This window comes from Struthio camelus, chromosome 4 (assembly GCF_040807025.1).
Source record: "Struthio camelus isolate bStrCam1 chromosome 4, bStrCam1.hap1, whole genome shotgun sequence".
Lineage (NCBI taxonomy): Eukaryota > Metazoa > Chordata > Aves > Struthioniformes > Struthionidae > Struthio > Struthio camelus.
In genome coordinates, this window is record NC_090945.1 from 78,534,185 (window position 1) to 78,551,444 (window position 17,260).

Genomic DNA, 17,260 nt, shown 5'->3' on the forward strand with positions numbered 1-17,260 from the left:
TTTCAGCAGTGTCCCAGTGGCAATGGCAGAGGCAAACAGCTTGTTGTGTTGTGAGGTTGTATCGCGGGATGGCAGAGACAGCCAGGAACTGGGCTTTGCGAGGCAGGAGACTTTGCCCTGTCCTACAGTCGGAGGAAGCTTAACAGTATGCATGAGGAAAACTTAACTGGTGGATAATATATTTGCCGCTTGAAAAAGTGTTAAGCCCTAATTTAGCCTCTCAGCAACTGAGCTCACATTTTGCATGTGAGCTTATGGCTTATCCTGTTGATTGCATTTCATGCAAAGCGGAGCGCACTCTGAAGGGCTTTGCAGGCATGGTCCTGGGCTGTTACTGGTCCAGCAGTGCACACAGCAGCCACTGCTCAGGCTGCTTCCCTGTTAGATAGTGCAGCCATTTCTGCTCAGGCTGGAAGATGTTCCTCCTCTGGGAGGAAAGGCATTGTAACTCACCTTCCTTTTCCTTCCACTTTGCTAATTTCACTGCACATATAATGATAAAAGAGTTTCATTTTATCCCCTTGTGGAACAGAACAACATAGAAACCACATGACTTATTGATCAGGGTGACTATCAAAACCCTGCCATAATATAAAGCATGTCTCTGGCAGCAGTCTCTCCTGCTGCCCTGAAGGGAGTTAGATCAAATGTGCAACACCATTAGTCCTGCATCAGCTGCCACGTATCAGACCATACCTGCTAGCTGTCCCATGTAGAAGCTCTTCCTTTTATATTACTGCACTGGGAAAAGGGAGAGCCGGCGGGAGAAGAACCCAAAGTACAGCGTAATCTTACAAGTGAAAAAACCCTCATCTCTCAGCCAGGCAAGTGGGGCAGTGGAGCAGGACAGCTGTCGTTCTGTACTTTCAAGATACATTTCAAGCTCTGCACAGCTGGAGCTATTCGGTAGCTCGCTAAGGAACTCTGTACCCTTGCCAAGGCTCGGCAGCTGCCAAATCTGCCTTTGTTAGCAGAAGCGTTTCTGGTCCTCCATGGCTGAATACAAAACAAGTCTGACATTATTTTTCATTCAACCTTCCCAAGTGTGCTAAGACACTCTTAATAATCACTTAGTGTGTGTATGTGTGTTTTATAAGTGTAGGTATATATGTGTGTGCACATACACACACTTTTAATGGTCTGGGATGCAGAGTCCCACTAGAGCACTGAACACCCCTTTCCTATTCTGGTCAGTTGTATGTCTCAGCTATGTTTATATCTCTTGTTATTCATCATCTGTGAGCTCTCCCATGAACCAGTCTTTGTCTGGGACTTGCTGTTCTTTGTAGGGGGCATTCCCATCCGTACAGATGGCCAGAACAACCCTTAAGTCCCATGTAAGTCCTATTTTAAAGGTCTAAGTAGTTTTCAAGTGCTCTCCGTGCCTCTTCTGGACGGAGGTGAATTTAAGCCTATGCAAATACCTGCCTTGCAGAACCGAGCCAGGGGAGCCGTGCATACGTAAACATGGGCTTTCTTTGCTTTATCTGCTGCCCATTCTGGATTCATTGCTGGTCACTTACCGATGTTCACATTTTAAAGTGTCTCTCCAGTTGAGGGCCAGAGGCAAGAGAGCTAACTCAGAGGCCAATCACATACTCTGAATAATGGGAACTTTACTGCCTGTCTAAGGACTGGCCTTGGCTTCATTTGGTACCTGAAACCTTTCAGACTAGAGTTCAAGCAGGTTCAATAGGCTTGGCAGGAGAAGATGTGAAAATCACTTCTCATGGATAATGCAGACCTCACAGACAAGTCATAGGCAGCCCATATCTGCCTCTCAGAAGAGTCTGGCTCCATCTTGACTCTATAGTCTTTTCACAGAAATGAATTATTACCACTTATTTCACTACCTTGTAAGTTTTTCATCTTTATTGCTATATTTTTAACATGTAAGATAAATTATTCCTTCTTTACAGGATTCCTTTTTTACAGCTGTGTGATGACACAGCTGGCCAAGCCCCAGATACTATAGAAGAGATTGTAGTCAGTGAAATCACTCACTTCATTCAGAGAAGTGGAAAACCAATGCAATACATATATCTTGTTAGGCTCTATGCTTGCTTGTGAAGGTTTCCCTGATAAACCCTGGCCACACTAGCACTTTACTCCAAAAGGAATTTTTCCTGGGATGCATCTTCTGCAGATGCAAACTGTCATCCCCTTATTACATTAAAGGGACCGTGACAGCTGCACCTGCCATGCTGCATTGTATGGAGGAGCTTCACCCAGAAAAAGATATGAAACCATATTAGAAAGGATGTCATGAGCACCAGAGAATCTGAACAATGTGTATAGATTTATTTTGGTACAATAAATTTATACCTGCTAATTGTGATGAGGTGTCACGCAAGCTTACTAGCATAAAGATCTAGTCACCTGTTTCACACGTTAACTCAGTGCTAACTGGTGGTTGTATACCATGTTTATGCATGTTATAAGCATGTAGATGTCTGTAAGCTATATGAAACATATGACTCGTGCTTGTGAGGGGTAGTTAATTCACCCTTTCTGGAAATATAAATACCTTTCTGGATGGACGGATGAATAAACACTTGCAAGGGGAATTCCATTAGATGCTAACCATTCTGTTGTTAAAGACCAGGCAAAAAATAAATGCATACTACAGCTGCATAAAAAACAGTGATCTCTCAGATCTGGAAGGAACCTAAAGGAATTCATGAGTTTACTGCTTTATGCAATGACTTCCAATGGAAAGTGATGGGTGGAGATTGGCTAATTTTCAGTGTCAGTCCAGGAGACAGCACTCCTGTTGGGTTTGGTAGCGAATTGGGAGCAGTTATAGAAGAGAAGGAGCACATTCAAGCATCATTGGTGTTTTTTTGTAAGTCGTGTGCTCGCAGGGGCTTTAATACAAGCCAAGTTTGGCCCCGTGCCTTTTTAACTCATCCCCCTAAAGCAGGGAATTATTCTGACAACAAATTTTCCTCTGTGTGCTGTGATGAAGTGGAGTCCTCCAGCCGCCTTTATCCTGCTGTTCAAAATTAGTGACATAGAGAGAAAGAATAACTGCAACAAGCTGAATGCTTTATGGGACAAGTACCTCTGAGCAAATGCTGAAGAGTGGCTTTTAATGGTGGTTTCATTCCTTTCTTAAAAAGCTGAGTAAGCTAGATCCCTCTCAAATCCTTGTAGCATATTTGGCCTTTGCTATTTAATTTTTGGAATAGCTTTACTTTGGTCCAGGAAAGTCATTTATTGCAAATTACGTCCTTTGGAATAGGACTGAAATTGCATTAGACTTCAAATGAACTCTAATTATGTTCCAAATAGGTGGCAGGAGTGGTCCCAAGTTTAGCACTACAGATTTGCCACCAGCCAAAGAGGGAGGCGAATTTAGTTTTAGTCTGAGCATGGATTGTTTAGAGTGCTTTTACTATTTTATTTTGCAGCCATTTCTGAAAAAAAAAAAGAAAAATTCACAGCAGCAAACACATCTGTGCTGCATATTTTTCCTGTGTGGCACTGCAACAGCCTCAGTCTATGAAAATTAATGGACTGCAACAATGTGGTTGGAATTTAAATGCAGAGTTGGCGCCAGAATCAGGGAATGGACAACATTCTCTGATTGTAGAAACGTACAGATTATCCTTTCGCACTTATGTAACATTAAAGGGAAGGATATTCCTAGGAGTGTCTTATTTATATTGTCATAGCAAAGCCATATATATACATAGTGCATTGTAGTACTCTGCTTCCACTGCTAAGATGCTCAAAACTGACTTCCTCTGATGACAACATGATTTTTCCTCAATTACTACACACGAAAATTTGTACAAGAATATCACTTCCATATAGAGAGTTTGGCATAGAGTGAACTTCACTGGGTTTTACAAATCCAAGTCATAAATTGTATATAGCAGCCCCAGCGGACCAATGAGATATTGGTCACCCAACCTGGAGATCACAGATTCAAGTCCCACATGGGTAGGTCTTTTCTCTCCCAATAAAAGCATGCAAAAAAAAAAGGGAACCGTTTAGCCTCGAAAAGCAGAGAGCATGGGGAGACATGAAAGAGTGCTGCACAAAGATATCCTTTGTCCAGAACAGCAGTGACGACTAGGATAAGGTAGTGGACTTAAACCAGGTTGAGAAGGATTCAAGACCTTCTCCGGTAGATTAGCCTTTCTAAGGAAAAGAACAGGGTTCGCTGCTCTGGGTTGCTTGGGAAGGCTGCAGATAGTCTGTCACTAAGGGTTTTAAGGACAAGCCAGACAAACCTGTGAGGAATGAGCTACTTCTAACTGATGCTGCCTTAGGCAGAGGTATGGACTAGCTGGCTTTTGAGGTCCTTCCCCACCCTGTGGTTCAACAGTCAAGGACTTCACCAGTCACTGCATATTTTGAAAATTTTATATATGCATTCGAGGATCATTTTCCACTAGTAGTAAGTCACAGAGATGCAATCTCTAACACTTGCCCTGGAGAGATTATTACTTGTTACAGGTGCACATTTTTTCTGATAGAGTGGAATACATCATAACTCTCTCAGTGTGAATAGCCATAAGATGACTGGGCAAGATTTGCAGAATGAAGTGTTCCTTCTTATTAGACCATATGGTACAGCTGGAAGAATTAAACAAGCTTTTGGGTGCGCAAGCCCTCCTTCAAGCCTGAAATACAAGCAGCAGACTTCAAAGCTAAACACAGACGGACAACACTTGCTCAGAGTTTACTAAGAACATATCACAGGCCATTTCTGAAAGGAAAGGTAGTTGGCACCTGTAGAGAAGAGGTGTATAGGGAGGAAGGATCTTGAAAGATAGAAGTGGTTAGGTGGTTATGTCCTGGGAGGAAAGAGCTCATAGGCTGGCGAACATAGAGTGACTGCAGGGGGCAGGGGCAAGGGGGCAGGTGTGGAGGTTATGAGGTACCATAAAACTTACAGCTCTGCTGAGCCCATGATTATTGGTATCCAGTGGAGTTGTGAGTTTTAGTTCTCAGGTACCTTTGCAGGATGTTTTTGTAGGTTCCCTTTGTAGCTCATGGAAACTTTGAATGTGGATTGTAAAGCTCACAAAGCCTGGATCACAGGAGAGCTGGGGAGAGTTTCTCGGCTATATTGTGCTTTCTCCTTTCATACCCAGGAGCCATTGCCTGTCTTCCAAATTAGGATGTAGAGAATCCTGACTAAGATACTGGTGAAAATCCCAGTCACGTAGCAACATCCAGGAGTGATATCCAAGTCACAACAAGTCAGTTGAGATGTGGCAGATAGCTGTGACAATGCTGTTAACATGTAGTGAACGGGAAGTAAAGTACTAGTTTAAGTCACAGTGAAAGAGTCCTAAATCAGTGTATTTGATCTGTCAACTGCAGCAGGCATATAAAGCACATAGGAGCCATTACAATGGCCCAGCTGATTGCACAGCAACTGATTTGCATGTCTAAACCTTGAAAAGGGTGCCAGATCCATAACATGCATAGGATATTTACCATGGAGGTCTCCAGCCTCTCCCTCCCACAAGGAGAGGTGAGCAGGACGCGCGCAGCTCACATCCCTTAGAACTGGTAGTGGTTTGCAGGCTTGCATGCAATCCCTTGAACCTGCTTGTCTCCCATATCCAGAGGAAGAGGTAAGACATGCTTCTCATGTGGATCTGACTGTGGAAGACATGAAGTAGGAGAAACCAGAGATACGGAGTGAGGAAAGGGAAGACCAGGAGCTCACAGGTCATTATGTCTTTTGTGACATTCTGCTCATGGTCCAAGACACTGCTCCATCATTTTTCTGAGCTGAAATAACACAGATATTGGGAAAGATAATGTAATTCCTGTCCAAGTGAGTTTCCAATAGTAGTGGTTTAGCTCTGAGATTATTGTTTATTTTACTTGTTTTGCCTATACCTTATCCTTACTCTCCATTGCAAACTCGCTAACTGCAGGAACCTGCAGCGTCCTGCAAAATTGTGAGAACCCTGGGACAGGCATCCAGAAAGTGAGAAAATTTACAGTTCTCTAATAGGGTTTTAATTCAATGTGTTTTATACGGGTAAGTGCTTCCTGTCTGCAGATCAGGAGCCATATGGACCATCAACAGCCATGAATAAGTTGGCCTCTAGGTTTAAAAAATGGCCGCAGAAAGCTTGTAGGTGGGTAAGACTGATAATTTCCAAAATACTGCAAAGAATTACAAAATGTTGATTATTTTGGTGCTTTCTCCATGATAAATTAATTGATAGCCTTCCCGTGCCAGTTCACAGTAATGCGTTATACTCAGGCCTCTGGGAGCCCTTGGCTGTTGGACTCATTTAATCGTGAGTATAGCTGATGTCAATTTGTTATTTCAATGAGCAGGGCAGCCTGCCAGTTCCTTTTGTGACAAACTGATTTTAATGCTATTAGTTTCTTATTTCTGCTGCAGTGCATTAAGAACTTTATTGATGAAATATGTGCAATGGCACTAATGATGGATTTAGTGTTCCCCTGAAGTGTGCAGGTGGGGAAGAGTACCCAGACCGTGGCTGGCTGTTGAAACTCAGCCTCTCCCCTATACCTGAGTAGCTGAGCGTTTTTTCTGGAAACGGTCCATTTCAGATTCAACACTGGTCTCATCCCCTGTGCAGCGGGACACGGCAAGGATTTCTCTCATAATGACATAGCAGAGGTTCATGGCTATGGCAAACTCTACGTGAGAGGTATGGGTGTCTTCAGGAGCACCCCCACTTGTGAGCATTGAAAACGGCAAATAAGACAGATATCAGCTAGCCCATCCCCTCCTGCTCCCTGGCGCTGTCTGGTGACATATTCTGCCTGTTTTCGAGGATATATTTATTTACTTTTCCCTTTCCTTATACTACTGGTTTGTTGACACGTTGTTTAGGAGTAAAACCCCCTGGGCCCTGGGGTTCACAGTGTTTTGATTTTAAAATTAAAGATAGATATCTAGTTCCTCTCCAGACCCCTCACTGAGCCCTCCAACACCGCTTAGTGAGCAGTGTTGTCATCTACCACAGTAATACGCTGTCCTGTATGGCAGAGTGGTGAAGATACCAAGCATCCCCAGGTGGTGATGGACAAAGGGCACTTCTTTCGGGAACAAATTTTAGCACGTGCTTAATTCCCAATGAAGTCAAGCTAAGTACATGCTTAAAGGCTTTTCTGAATAAGGACGGACATATGACCATGCTTAAGAGATTTCCTGAATCTTTCCATTGGGTGGCTTTTTACTGGGTTCAATCAAATTTGACTGGCAACCAAAAACCCTTTTCCTAAGTTTTTGTGGGTTGTATATTTGTTCAAACCTTGCCAACATAGGGGGCTACAACAGCATTTAAACATGAAGAAAATGAATGAAATAAGATACCAATTGAAAGCAGAGACCCCACCGTGGAGAAAACGGTCATTTAATTTTCCTTCGTATGTTGTTAAATTCAAGAAAGCAATAAAGTTATAAAAAAAAATAAAACCACCCAATTTCATTAGGTGGTTAAAATAAGTGTATATCATCAATGGAGATATTAGGTTGCATGAGTGTCATCACCAAGTTTTTTTAATGGCTTTCCACTACTAAAGGGCTGAGCATTTTGTTCTGGGCGCACAGACCCAGCTCCGTTTAATTTCAGTGGACACATGCTCTCCATCTGTGTGTCTGGGATACTTCCTACTGAATGCTTCAAAAAGAAACATTTCCCACACGCGTTCTTCTGAGCTGTCAGAAACAGCCCTATAATTTACTGATTTGACCTAATCGGGTTGAATAGGTTCAGCTCCGAAACAAAGCAGCTTTAATAAAATCTGGGTACAGTACAAGAGAAACTGTGTGCGGAAGGTCCCTGAAATAAGGTGCATCATTCTGGTGATACGTTCACACAGCTGCAAGCAAAGAAGACAGCGCAGCTTAATAAATTGCTATCTGTGAGCTGAGTTGCAGTAAGTGACCACAGGAGTACTCTTAGCCTGCTCCAGAGGCATAGCAAAACAAGGAAGTTTAAACCACCACGGGAGCAAGCAACAGATTCTCCTGTGGCTCAGTGGAGAGGTGACTTGCTGAGCTAAGCTAAGCTGAGCTAAGCTAACTGGACCACTTGCAAGGATGTGAGTGCATGCAGACATTGAGAGCTGGTTGTAGACAAGATAACTGCTTTATGGGCATATATGTACAGCTGAAAAAAGAACTAACTTAATACCTTCTGCAGGAAGAACACGCATGGCAAAAAATTCACTCTGATGAGGAAGTTTGCAGCAGGGCATGAACACTCTGCATAATGGTTCTTTGCACATGGAGTGAAATTCCACTATAAGTTGTTTCTTACAGCATCTGTGTGGGAAAAGGTAATATCATGATAGAGGACTGAATGCAGCAAGAAACTGAGCACTTTCTGAAACCGTAAGGATTTATTTTTGAGTTGAGTTGTAAGTACACGTTATATACTTTGTTGATGTATTTTCTGTGTAGAGCTAAGCTATAAAATAAAATATCTCTGTGGAAATGCCATAGCAATATCCGTTTCTAATTATTTAATATTTTTCTTGGGAGAATTATGTCCACAACTTCTTTCCTGGCAGGTATGGAGCCTCAGACATCTGCCTGTGGCATCTGTCTTCGTTTCTAGCTGCAGTTTTGGGAGCAGTGTTTTACTCTTTTTGAAAATTAGTCCTGAATCCACCTGATCACATTTTTGTAAAGGTTTGCTTAAAAAAAAATTATGACCTAAAATGTTTTTAACTGTGAAAATAAGTTTTTAAACTGTGAAAATAAGTTTTGATTCTGTATTTCAGAGAGGCTATAGACCTGCTAAACTTGGTGCCTGATTCTCCCCTGGCTTGACTCTAGTAAAGTTACTCCAGGATTTCCTTATCTAGGGAACGGGTATTTCACATACTGTTAGTAGCAAAGCACCTCGGTCCTAGGAAAGGGATAAAGAAGATACAATGATCTAGAAAGCACAAGCAAAAGGCTGAGATTAGCAGGCAGAGGGTGAGTGATCTCAAGCTTGATCTCAAGTATTTGGAAATCTTCTCTGGCAAACGTCCTTCTCAGGAGCCAGAAGTTCCCTGGCAGCAACTACAGCCCCAAGGAAAACTCACTGGGAAAGTGTTAGACGAAAGAAGGGTCAGGGAGACGGTCTCCAGAAAAATAATAAACAATCCCAAAACAAGTGCGGAGTGAGAGCCCCAAGCCCAGAAGACAGCGACAAGCAGGGACAGCGGCGCTGTGCGCAGCGGACAGTGGTGGCTGACAGACCCTGAAAGCAAGGAGCATCCACGGCCCCAAACTGCCTCTCCTCCGCGGTGACCGCTTGCCGATGGTTATGGAGAAGCAAAGCAGTGCTCAAAAATGCTGCTCTGTGAGGGTAAATTCCCTATGTTTTGCATCTTGTGGTGGTGCCAGAAGAAAGTGGAGGATATGGAAACACAGGAAAAGCGAGGAAGGACTTTGAGCCACCTGGGAGCTGCACAGGGCTTGCTCTTGCATGCGCTGAACAGCACCAAGTACCTTCAAATGCAACTGCGTGCCCCAGCCTGCCCCACGCCGGCCAGTCCTCATGGGCCGGGCAGGATTCTGTGCAATACGTGCAGGTAATAAAGAAAGTTAGCTTGTTCAGGAACATGGAGTTGATAACTTCAGAGGAAAGTCCCCAATGGCTTTATATATCTCCACACGTACACCAGTGCTTGCTAGAGCGATTAGGAGTTTGGTTGCCTCACGCAGACCCTCTGCAACTAAAGGAGAAATAGAGAGAGAGAAAAGCATCTTCCAGTATCTAATCCATCCTCTGCACTCCACCGTCTTTATCAACTACAGAGAGAGCCCAGAGTTATTACTATATTAAGGCAGACACTTTAAGGTGGATCAAAAACAATTTAAGAAGCCTTTATCTACATTTGAGATAAGCTGTTGTGACAGATTTGGCCCACTTGAGTCTATAGAGAGCTGCGTTCAGGAAGTCTCGTGTAGCACAAAATGACGAGGTGGTTGAATTTAGTAATTTACTGGCAGATGTATGTAGATTCTAAGGGACGGAATTATTTTTATTAGTTAGTTCTCCCTATCAACCCACAACGAGAGGATTCTCTCATTTAAGTAGAATAACAAAATCTGCACATAAATTGTCAACATGACCAGAATTGACAGGCGGTGGTTGGAAAGTGCAGTAGTGTAATTATGTAAGAAGGATAGGAGACTGAATTATTGTTATTTTTTGCTATATGAATAGTCCATGAATATGATACTTATATTTACTCAGTGATATCCTGAAAGAATTATTGTTCTTTCCTTCTGGCAGTGTTGTCAGTGTGCTAAGTCCTGTACAAAAATGAAGCAACACACCGCTCCAGTCGTTGAAAGCAACACGAATGCTGAACACAACCTCTGCTTTAACTTCCAAATTTGCTTCCATAAAATAGCTGAACATTTGCTTTCAACAAACTTTCACGCTAGGATAGTTGAGCTGTTGAATATTCACAGAAAGTGACTGTGGTCATGTACAAATTCATTTTGTAACCTCAATGAATGTAAAAACACTGTTTTTCCTCCCTCTCTCCCCCTGCATATTCATGCAGTCTGCATTTAAGCAATGTGCTTCCGCATCCGCCTAATTTCCACTGAGTTTCAGGTATGTGCTCATGTTGAACAACTACTTACATATGTTTTTCTTGAGCAGGGGAGCAGAGCCTTGTCCTCAGTGCCAGTGAAGGTGTAATTCATCTCCCCTGAATTTTGCTGCCTGCAAATTAAACGAATAGTCTGGGTAGCCTTCTGGGCTCTCTGTATTGCTAATGGAACAAGAAGAGCCTCCCCAAAAACAGGTATCTGAGGCAGGTGAGACAGATTATATTCTGCCTCTTGCCATGCCTATAAAGGGAGCTGAAGAAACTAGCTAGGAATAGGTGCCTGATTTTTAAGGAAACTGAGTTTAAGGGGATGAATCCCACTCTATGCTTTTTTTAGTATTCAGAGAAGAATAAGCTGTAGTCAGTATTCCAGTTCCAGCCTAGTTTTGATTGTAATTCTATTTTATTTGTTCAGTTACGTAGTGAGAAAATATCAAAGTCATAATGTCTCTGTCTTATAGGATCCTTTCTGGGAGATAATAGCATACGTTGCAATTTCCAGAAAGGATTTATTTTAAAAAGATTTGCTTATTCATGAAGCTTTTCATAGAAATGTACCATTTTATTTACCTGAGTTCAGTTCTGGATTCTGCCCAGGTTGTTCTCTTCAGTCTTGCGAACAGTGAGTTTCTGTCTGTTCCTACAATCCATCTGTGTTCTGCTCAGAGAAACACTTTCCCAGAGTGAGCCCTGTGTTTGTGGAAGATCTTGCCTTTGGAATAGGGGTCTATGACTTCTCATGGTCAGGTTCAGTGACTAAAATGGCATCTAGTTTAATCCACCTGTGGCAACAAACAAAATTGCAGCTGTGGGTTTGCTGTTAAAATAAAACACCACATTCTCCAAATGCAAGGTGGGAGATTGGATACTCAGGATAATACTTGTGGTAGGCAGTCTCTTCTGTGCAGAGAGCTCAAAATGCTCTCCGAACGCTCATTTACAGAGCCCATCATGAGAGAGACGTGCAAGGAAATAGCATGAGCTTCGTGTTGTACAGGTGGGGCAGAGGAAAATCAGTGTTTTAACGTTGTTTAGGTACTGAAGGTGACACCATGAAGCTCTAGACGCCTGAAATTAGATATCTAAATATGGTCTAATCTAACCTATTTTACATCTGTATTTTAGGATGACATGAACTGCCATCTGGAGCTACCTCTTTCTCTTGAAATTAAGGATCATTAGCTCAGGCTTAGGCCTTTATTTTTCATGCTTTCTAATGGAAGAGACAGTCTGTTATAATCTCTACTATTTGTTATAAGCTGAGAACATTAAGTCAACCTCACACTGAGTCCCAGAAATTGAAAGTTGTGGCTCGCTTCCTCACTTCTACAGAGGTGTCTCCTTAACCTTGTCTGTTATGCTTCTGATATCAACGTGACCATTGTGCTTACTTTAATGGTATTGGTAGCCTACTATATTTGAGGACACTTCAACATTGAATGCTCGGGGGTTTTTTGAGATTTATTTTTCCCCCTGTTTATGGGGGGAGAGGGGGAGGACATGAGCAGTGTATGGGACTGTAATATGGGTTGGTGTGGGAGTCCTTAATTATCCATTTTTTCCCTCCAAGGTTGCTCTGGCTGCCTGTGTGTGCTGTGGGCCTGTGATTTTCAGTTACCTTGTGACACAACGTAGCAGTAAAGATCAAAAAATGATCTTTGTTATGGAAATTGTTTTTGCATTTTTGCTATTCCATTTACCTAATGTATGCTTTTTGAAAGACTAGGTACATGGAGAAGATCTACTGTCATCCAGTGGGGCATACTGATGGTTTTAATTGTGTATTTTGCTTTTACCACATTAGACACCGTAATCACATCCAAATGACAAATAAAGGTCAATCTCTTTCATATTTCAAGGGCCTGATAAAATACTCAAGTCAAAGAAAAGAGCCTTTTTGGTGACAGCTAGCTCTGGGTTAGGACGTGACCTTGCTCACGGCAGTATTTACACAACTTCTCCTATGGTCTAAATTAGCTAATTCAGGATGAAAAATCAGTGAATACATGGATTTTAACTCAGATTAGTTAGTAAAGTTCAACATTAACCTCTAATGTGAGCCAAGAACCACACCAAAAAACGGAGCTGCCTTGTATTAATTACTGTTCCAGACTGAGTTATTTCACATGGTTTAGTTAACCCAGTCTGATAAAGGAAGAAGCCTGGGGAAGGTCTGTCTTGCCCAAGTATGCTCCTTCCACGTGATCAGCTCCTGGCGAGCAAAGATGAAGTCAAGAGGCAAAGAGCTAGAGAGAATGCACTGTTTGGCAGAGAACAACTTTATTTTCTTTAGCTGACAAATACAAAAATATAAACCCTCTACTCTTCAGAAGAAGGGCAGAATCCATGCAGCGCTGCACACAAGAGCGCCAGGATTAGCCTTATTAAAAATCTGGGCCTTACGTGCAAACTAGTGGTAAGTAAATAACCCTCTAGTTCATGTGTCTGAGCGAAAGGATACAGAGCCAGAATTAATTAGTGCAAGGTATTGACTGTGGAAAATGGCTAAGTGGCATACTGGAGGCCTGAGTGTGAATACTTTATTAGTCTACGCTGAGATGTTCTGCACTTCAAGGTCGAGCTGAAACACACTGAGACCCAAAGATGTCCTCAATGTTGGAACAGCTGCATCTTAACTCTTTTTCTTAGGTTTACTTGAATAAATATCACTAGGGCTGAGAGCTATCATAAAGGGCTTTACAAAGCTGACAAAGTAACAAAGACGCCTCACAAAATAGGTCTCAGGCTGAATGCTGGGCTAATATTCTCTAATCCCAAAGGACTTTTCAAACAAACATTTCCCCACAGAGGTCTATTTACTCAACAACTGGCATTTAAAATAGGTATATTACCACGGTCCGGCATTCTGTGCCTCTGTTTATGTTCTGAAAATCAATATCACAAGAGGAGGAAAGGGTCTTTGGTTGCTATTATCCTTATGACTTTACAATTCTTTTTCTTTCTATTCCCTCATGAGATGTTTGTGAATAGCTAGGAGCGTATAATATCTTAATTGCCCATGAAAAGTGTACTTAACTGCTAATATAAATATATACTCAGAATGAGGACTTTAGGCTACAGAATGTCTTGCTATTTAGGAACTGTAATTATTAACTCAGAGGATAAATGAACAAAGATTTGCTTGGTTACTCAAATTTAAGATCATATCAGATTGTTGATATGAATAAAACTCCCTACTTTGGTTTTAGTTTGTTTTTGTTTATCTCTTCCCTTCTGATTCTTAATATGGCGGTTAAATCAGAAAGAAAGACGATCAGCATGGGTAAATAAGCATACTATATTTCACCATATCAGCCAAAAATTGCATCTTTAAAAGAGAAACAGTAACTCTACTGATGATTCTAACAGAGGAAAAAAAAAAAACAACGGAACCCCCAGGCTCATCTTTTTAAATTCCAGCCATTGCCTGGGGATTCACCTCACACAATTTTAGCCGTTTGAAACTTTGGAGCCTAGTCTATGCTTGTCCACCTCTGTCTTTCAGGACTGGGGGTCTGCAGGCTCTGTGCTCTCCAGGGGATGCTCCTGGGAGCTTAGGCTCTTGCTGTGGCCAGGGAAGAGAAATGAAGCTGGGATGCCAGGCCCATTTCCCCACGTATTCCTCCATGCAGTCCTGCACAGGCTCAGAAGAAGCCCTGTGTACACCTCCAAGCTTAGCCTCACAAAATCACTGTGGCCACAGAGGAGCTCAACGTGGATTTGGGTCTAAGTTTTGTGCCTGTTGATGAGCACCCACAGAGCAGCTCTGTGCATCTTCTGACCCTCCTAGCATAGTCCTTTCGATATCAACATCCAACATCTCCCAGGCGGCGCCACCGACCGAGCACCGCTGGTGTCCCGCTGACTCATGGGCTTACAGGCAGATAAACTTTCCCTGCACTTCTTCCCACCAGCATCTGCCTTAGCAGATGCCAGCTACTTGGAGATCAGGTGGTCTCCTTAGGGGTGCCAGAACATTACTTTTCTCTAATGTAAGAAATATATTTATAGGGGAGTTTGTTTTTATTTATCTTCCCTCAGGGATGTGTTTGAGCAACAAAGCTCAGTGTAACCATGCTATCCGCTATTATCTAGGTCTCTCTGGCAGTAGAGTTCAAAGGAGTTCACAGGGCTGGAAAGTATCATTACACTTGTTTTTGGCAGTATGGAAACTGAAACACGGAGATAACAGTATCCAGCTCAACAAACGCTGCCCCCAGTGCAATACCTATTTTCCTTAGTAATCCCACAGAAACTATCAGCAGAGCAAAAAAGGAAAACATTTTCTAATTATGTAAAGCTGCTGAAAAAGACCAGGACACCTGACTTCTTGGGAGGAACCCAGACCTTAGTGAGCCTTCTGTTAACATGCGAGGAAAATCTGTGTTTATCCTCAGAACAGGATGGACAAGAGCCTGTGAGAGCCAGCAGGAAGCATTGGAGTGTCCAAGGAGTTAAATGCCTATATCAGGTCAGGATTCGCAGACATGAAGGTCTTTTTGAAAATGAAGCAGAGAGCAACCTCTTCACTTCAAGCTCAGCTAAGCAAGGAACAGGTCCTCTCTTAAATAGTGTTGAAATACTTGCATTGTTCTGCAGAGAGCTGCTGACCCTGTCCTAGAAAATGGTCTGATTCTGGCTGAGTGCTCAAGGTCAGAAGACTTCAAGTGAAGGCTTGCAGTCTCATGGGCACTGAAAGACCCATTGGACATGCTGATGGGCTCCTCTATGCCTTCATATTATTTCCTATGGGGAAGGGCAGGCAGGCAGCTGTGTTAGACTAATGGTGCTGAAAAGCAAACTGGAATCTGCATTGGGATAAAGAAACGAAACAGGTAACGGAGCAGGGGGTCCTGCTTCTCAGAGGCTGGATCCAAGGTGGCAGTCGTGAGGCCCGGCACAGGAAAGGACCTGGTGGGGTGGAGGGAAGTTGAGCAGCTAAGTGTGAACTGTGGGAGAAAAGCAGAAGCAGATCTCAAAAGTCACACCTCTGCCTCACTTCAGTCCTCACTCAACAGATCCAAGTGTAAAACGCACAGCGTATGAGTGCCATGAAGTATTCTTGCTAGCAGCCCCACAGAGGAGCAGTGCTCTTTATGCTAGAGGGAGATCTGGGATTACCTGCCTGGGGAATTCTCCGCTCTTGCACACGTTTGCAGCTCCAGCTAGTTTAAGGGGTAAATGAAGCCGAGGGGGCATTTCTAGCACGCTACAGTGAGATTAAAAGCATAAGACCTCAAAGAAACTCTAACAGGTTACATGGCCAGACCTTGTCCATGTGAATAGAATGCAGGGGAGCGGAGCGAGATAATCAAGACAGTTCAAGGAGGTCCTGATGTGTTCGCTGCCTAATGGCTGGCGTTCAAAGCCAAAAGACAGCATGATGACAGCTCCAACAGTTCCACAGTTTCAAGCTGTGCTCAGCTGTGCTCAACTGGAGCACAAGGTTTCAAAGGCAGCAGATACATGAGGAAGATCTGCAGACCGAGCCCATTGTTTTTCATCTGTTGATGCCATTGCCCCGAAGTCTGATGGCTCGCTGATGGCCATGCTGAGCTAGCTGTGCACGTACTAACAGCTCCATTACGTACAAAACTTTCTTGTGCTGGGCATTCATTTCCAGATGCGCACAGGCCTTGGCAGAACTTTGTCTGCAGGCACAGCAGGACGTCAATTCCTAGAGCCTAATGTTGGTAACTGAGGCCGTACGAGCCATTTCTTCCTTCTCTAGGTGGATCTGTGTTTGATGCCTTGTAACTCAGGGCTTTGTACACATCTTCATAGTATCTTACTTCATAGCACTGGGACTTTGCAGCTGCTAATGTGGTGGGGACAAAAATTTCAAAAATACTACCCCTTCATGTCGTTCCAAGATGTGTGATCTAACAGGAGGGTGAGTTCTGCTGTGTCTCGTGGTTTCGAAGAGTCTGCAGTGAGGTTTTGATCATCCTTGCTGTATGGATTAGGAAAGTTCCCTGTAAATAAACAGTTCTTTGAAGAAAGCATCCTCTCCGTTCAAGTTATACAGCCAGTGTGTACTGAGCACAGGCCTGACTTCTCATCTGACCGGACTAGACTTCCTCTCAAAACGCAATATTGATGGGATAATTTCTTGCAGATACAAATTATCCAATACAAGCATTTAGCAAGTAAAATAATGTGAACGACCTGGCATGAGTGCAGAAGAGAGAAACCCCTGAGCCAGAACACCCGCCTCCTCCTCTGCCCCAAAGCAGTAGCTGATATTTAATGGTGACAGTTTTGTGGCTGAAGAGCAGGAGCCCAGAGCTCTTGGCTTCTAGTCATAACTTATGTCGTGGAGGTACATGCCTGGTAGTGACCATGGGAGGAAAGCAGTATTTCAAAGGTTTTTTTCAAGACAGTTTAAACAAATAATTCACAATATTTTTTAAAATCAACATTTTTTTTTTTATTCTTCCTCCTGCTCCCTGTCCCTGTTTTCCCTTGTTACTGCGGTAACTAGTTGACGTCCACATTTGCTTTTTTTTCCTCTCCATACTTTTCTTAAAATTTCCTCTGCCTTGGTATAGTTACAAAAAGGCAAACCGGCAAATGAACATCAGCTCCATCACTGTCAGCTTTCAAGGCTTCCTCAATGTTAGAGAATTTACAGAGTAGAGGTTACACAGCGTTTTATCTGTCTCTAACTTTCCAATGTAGA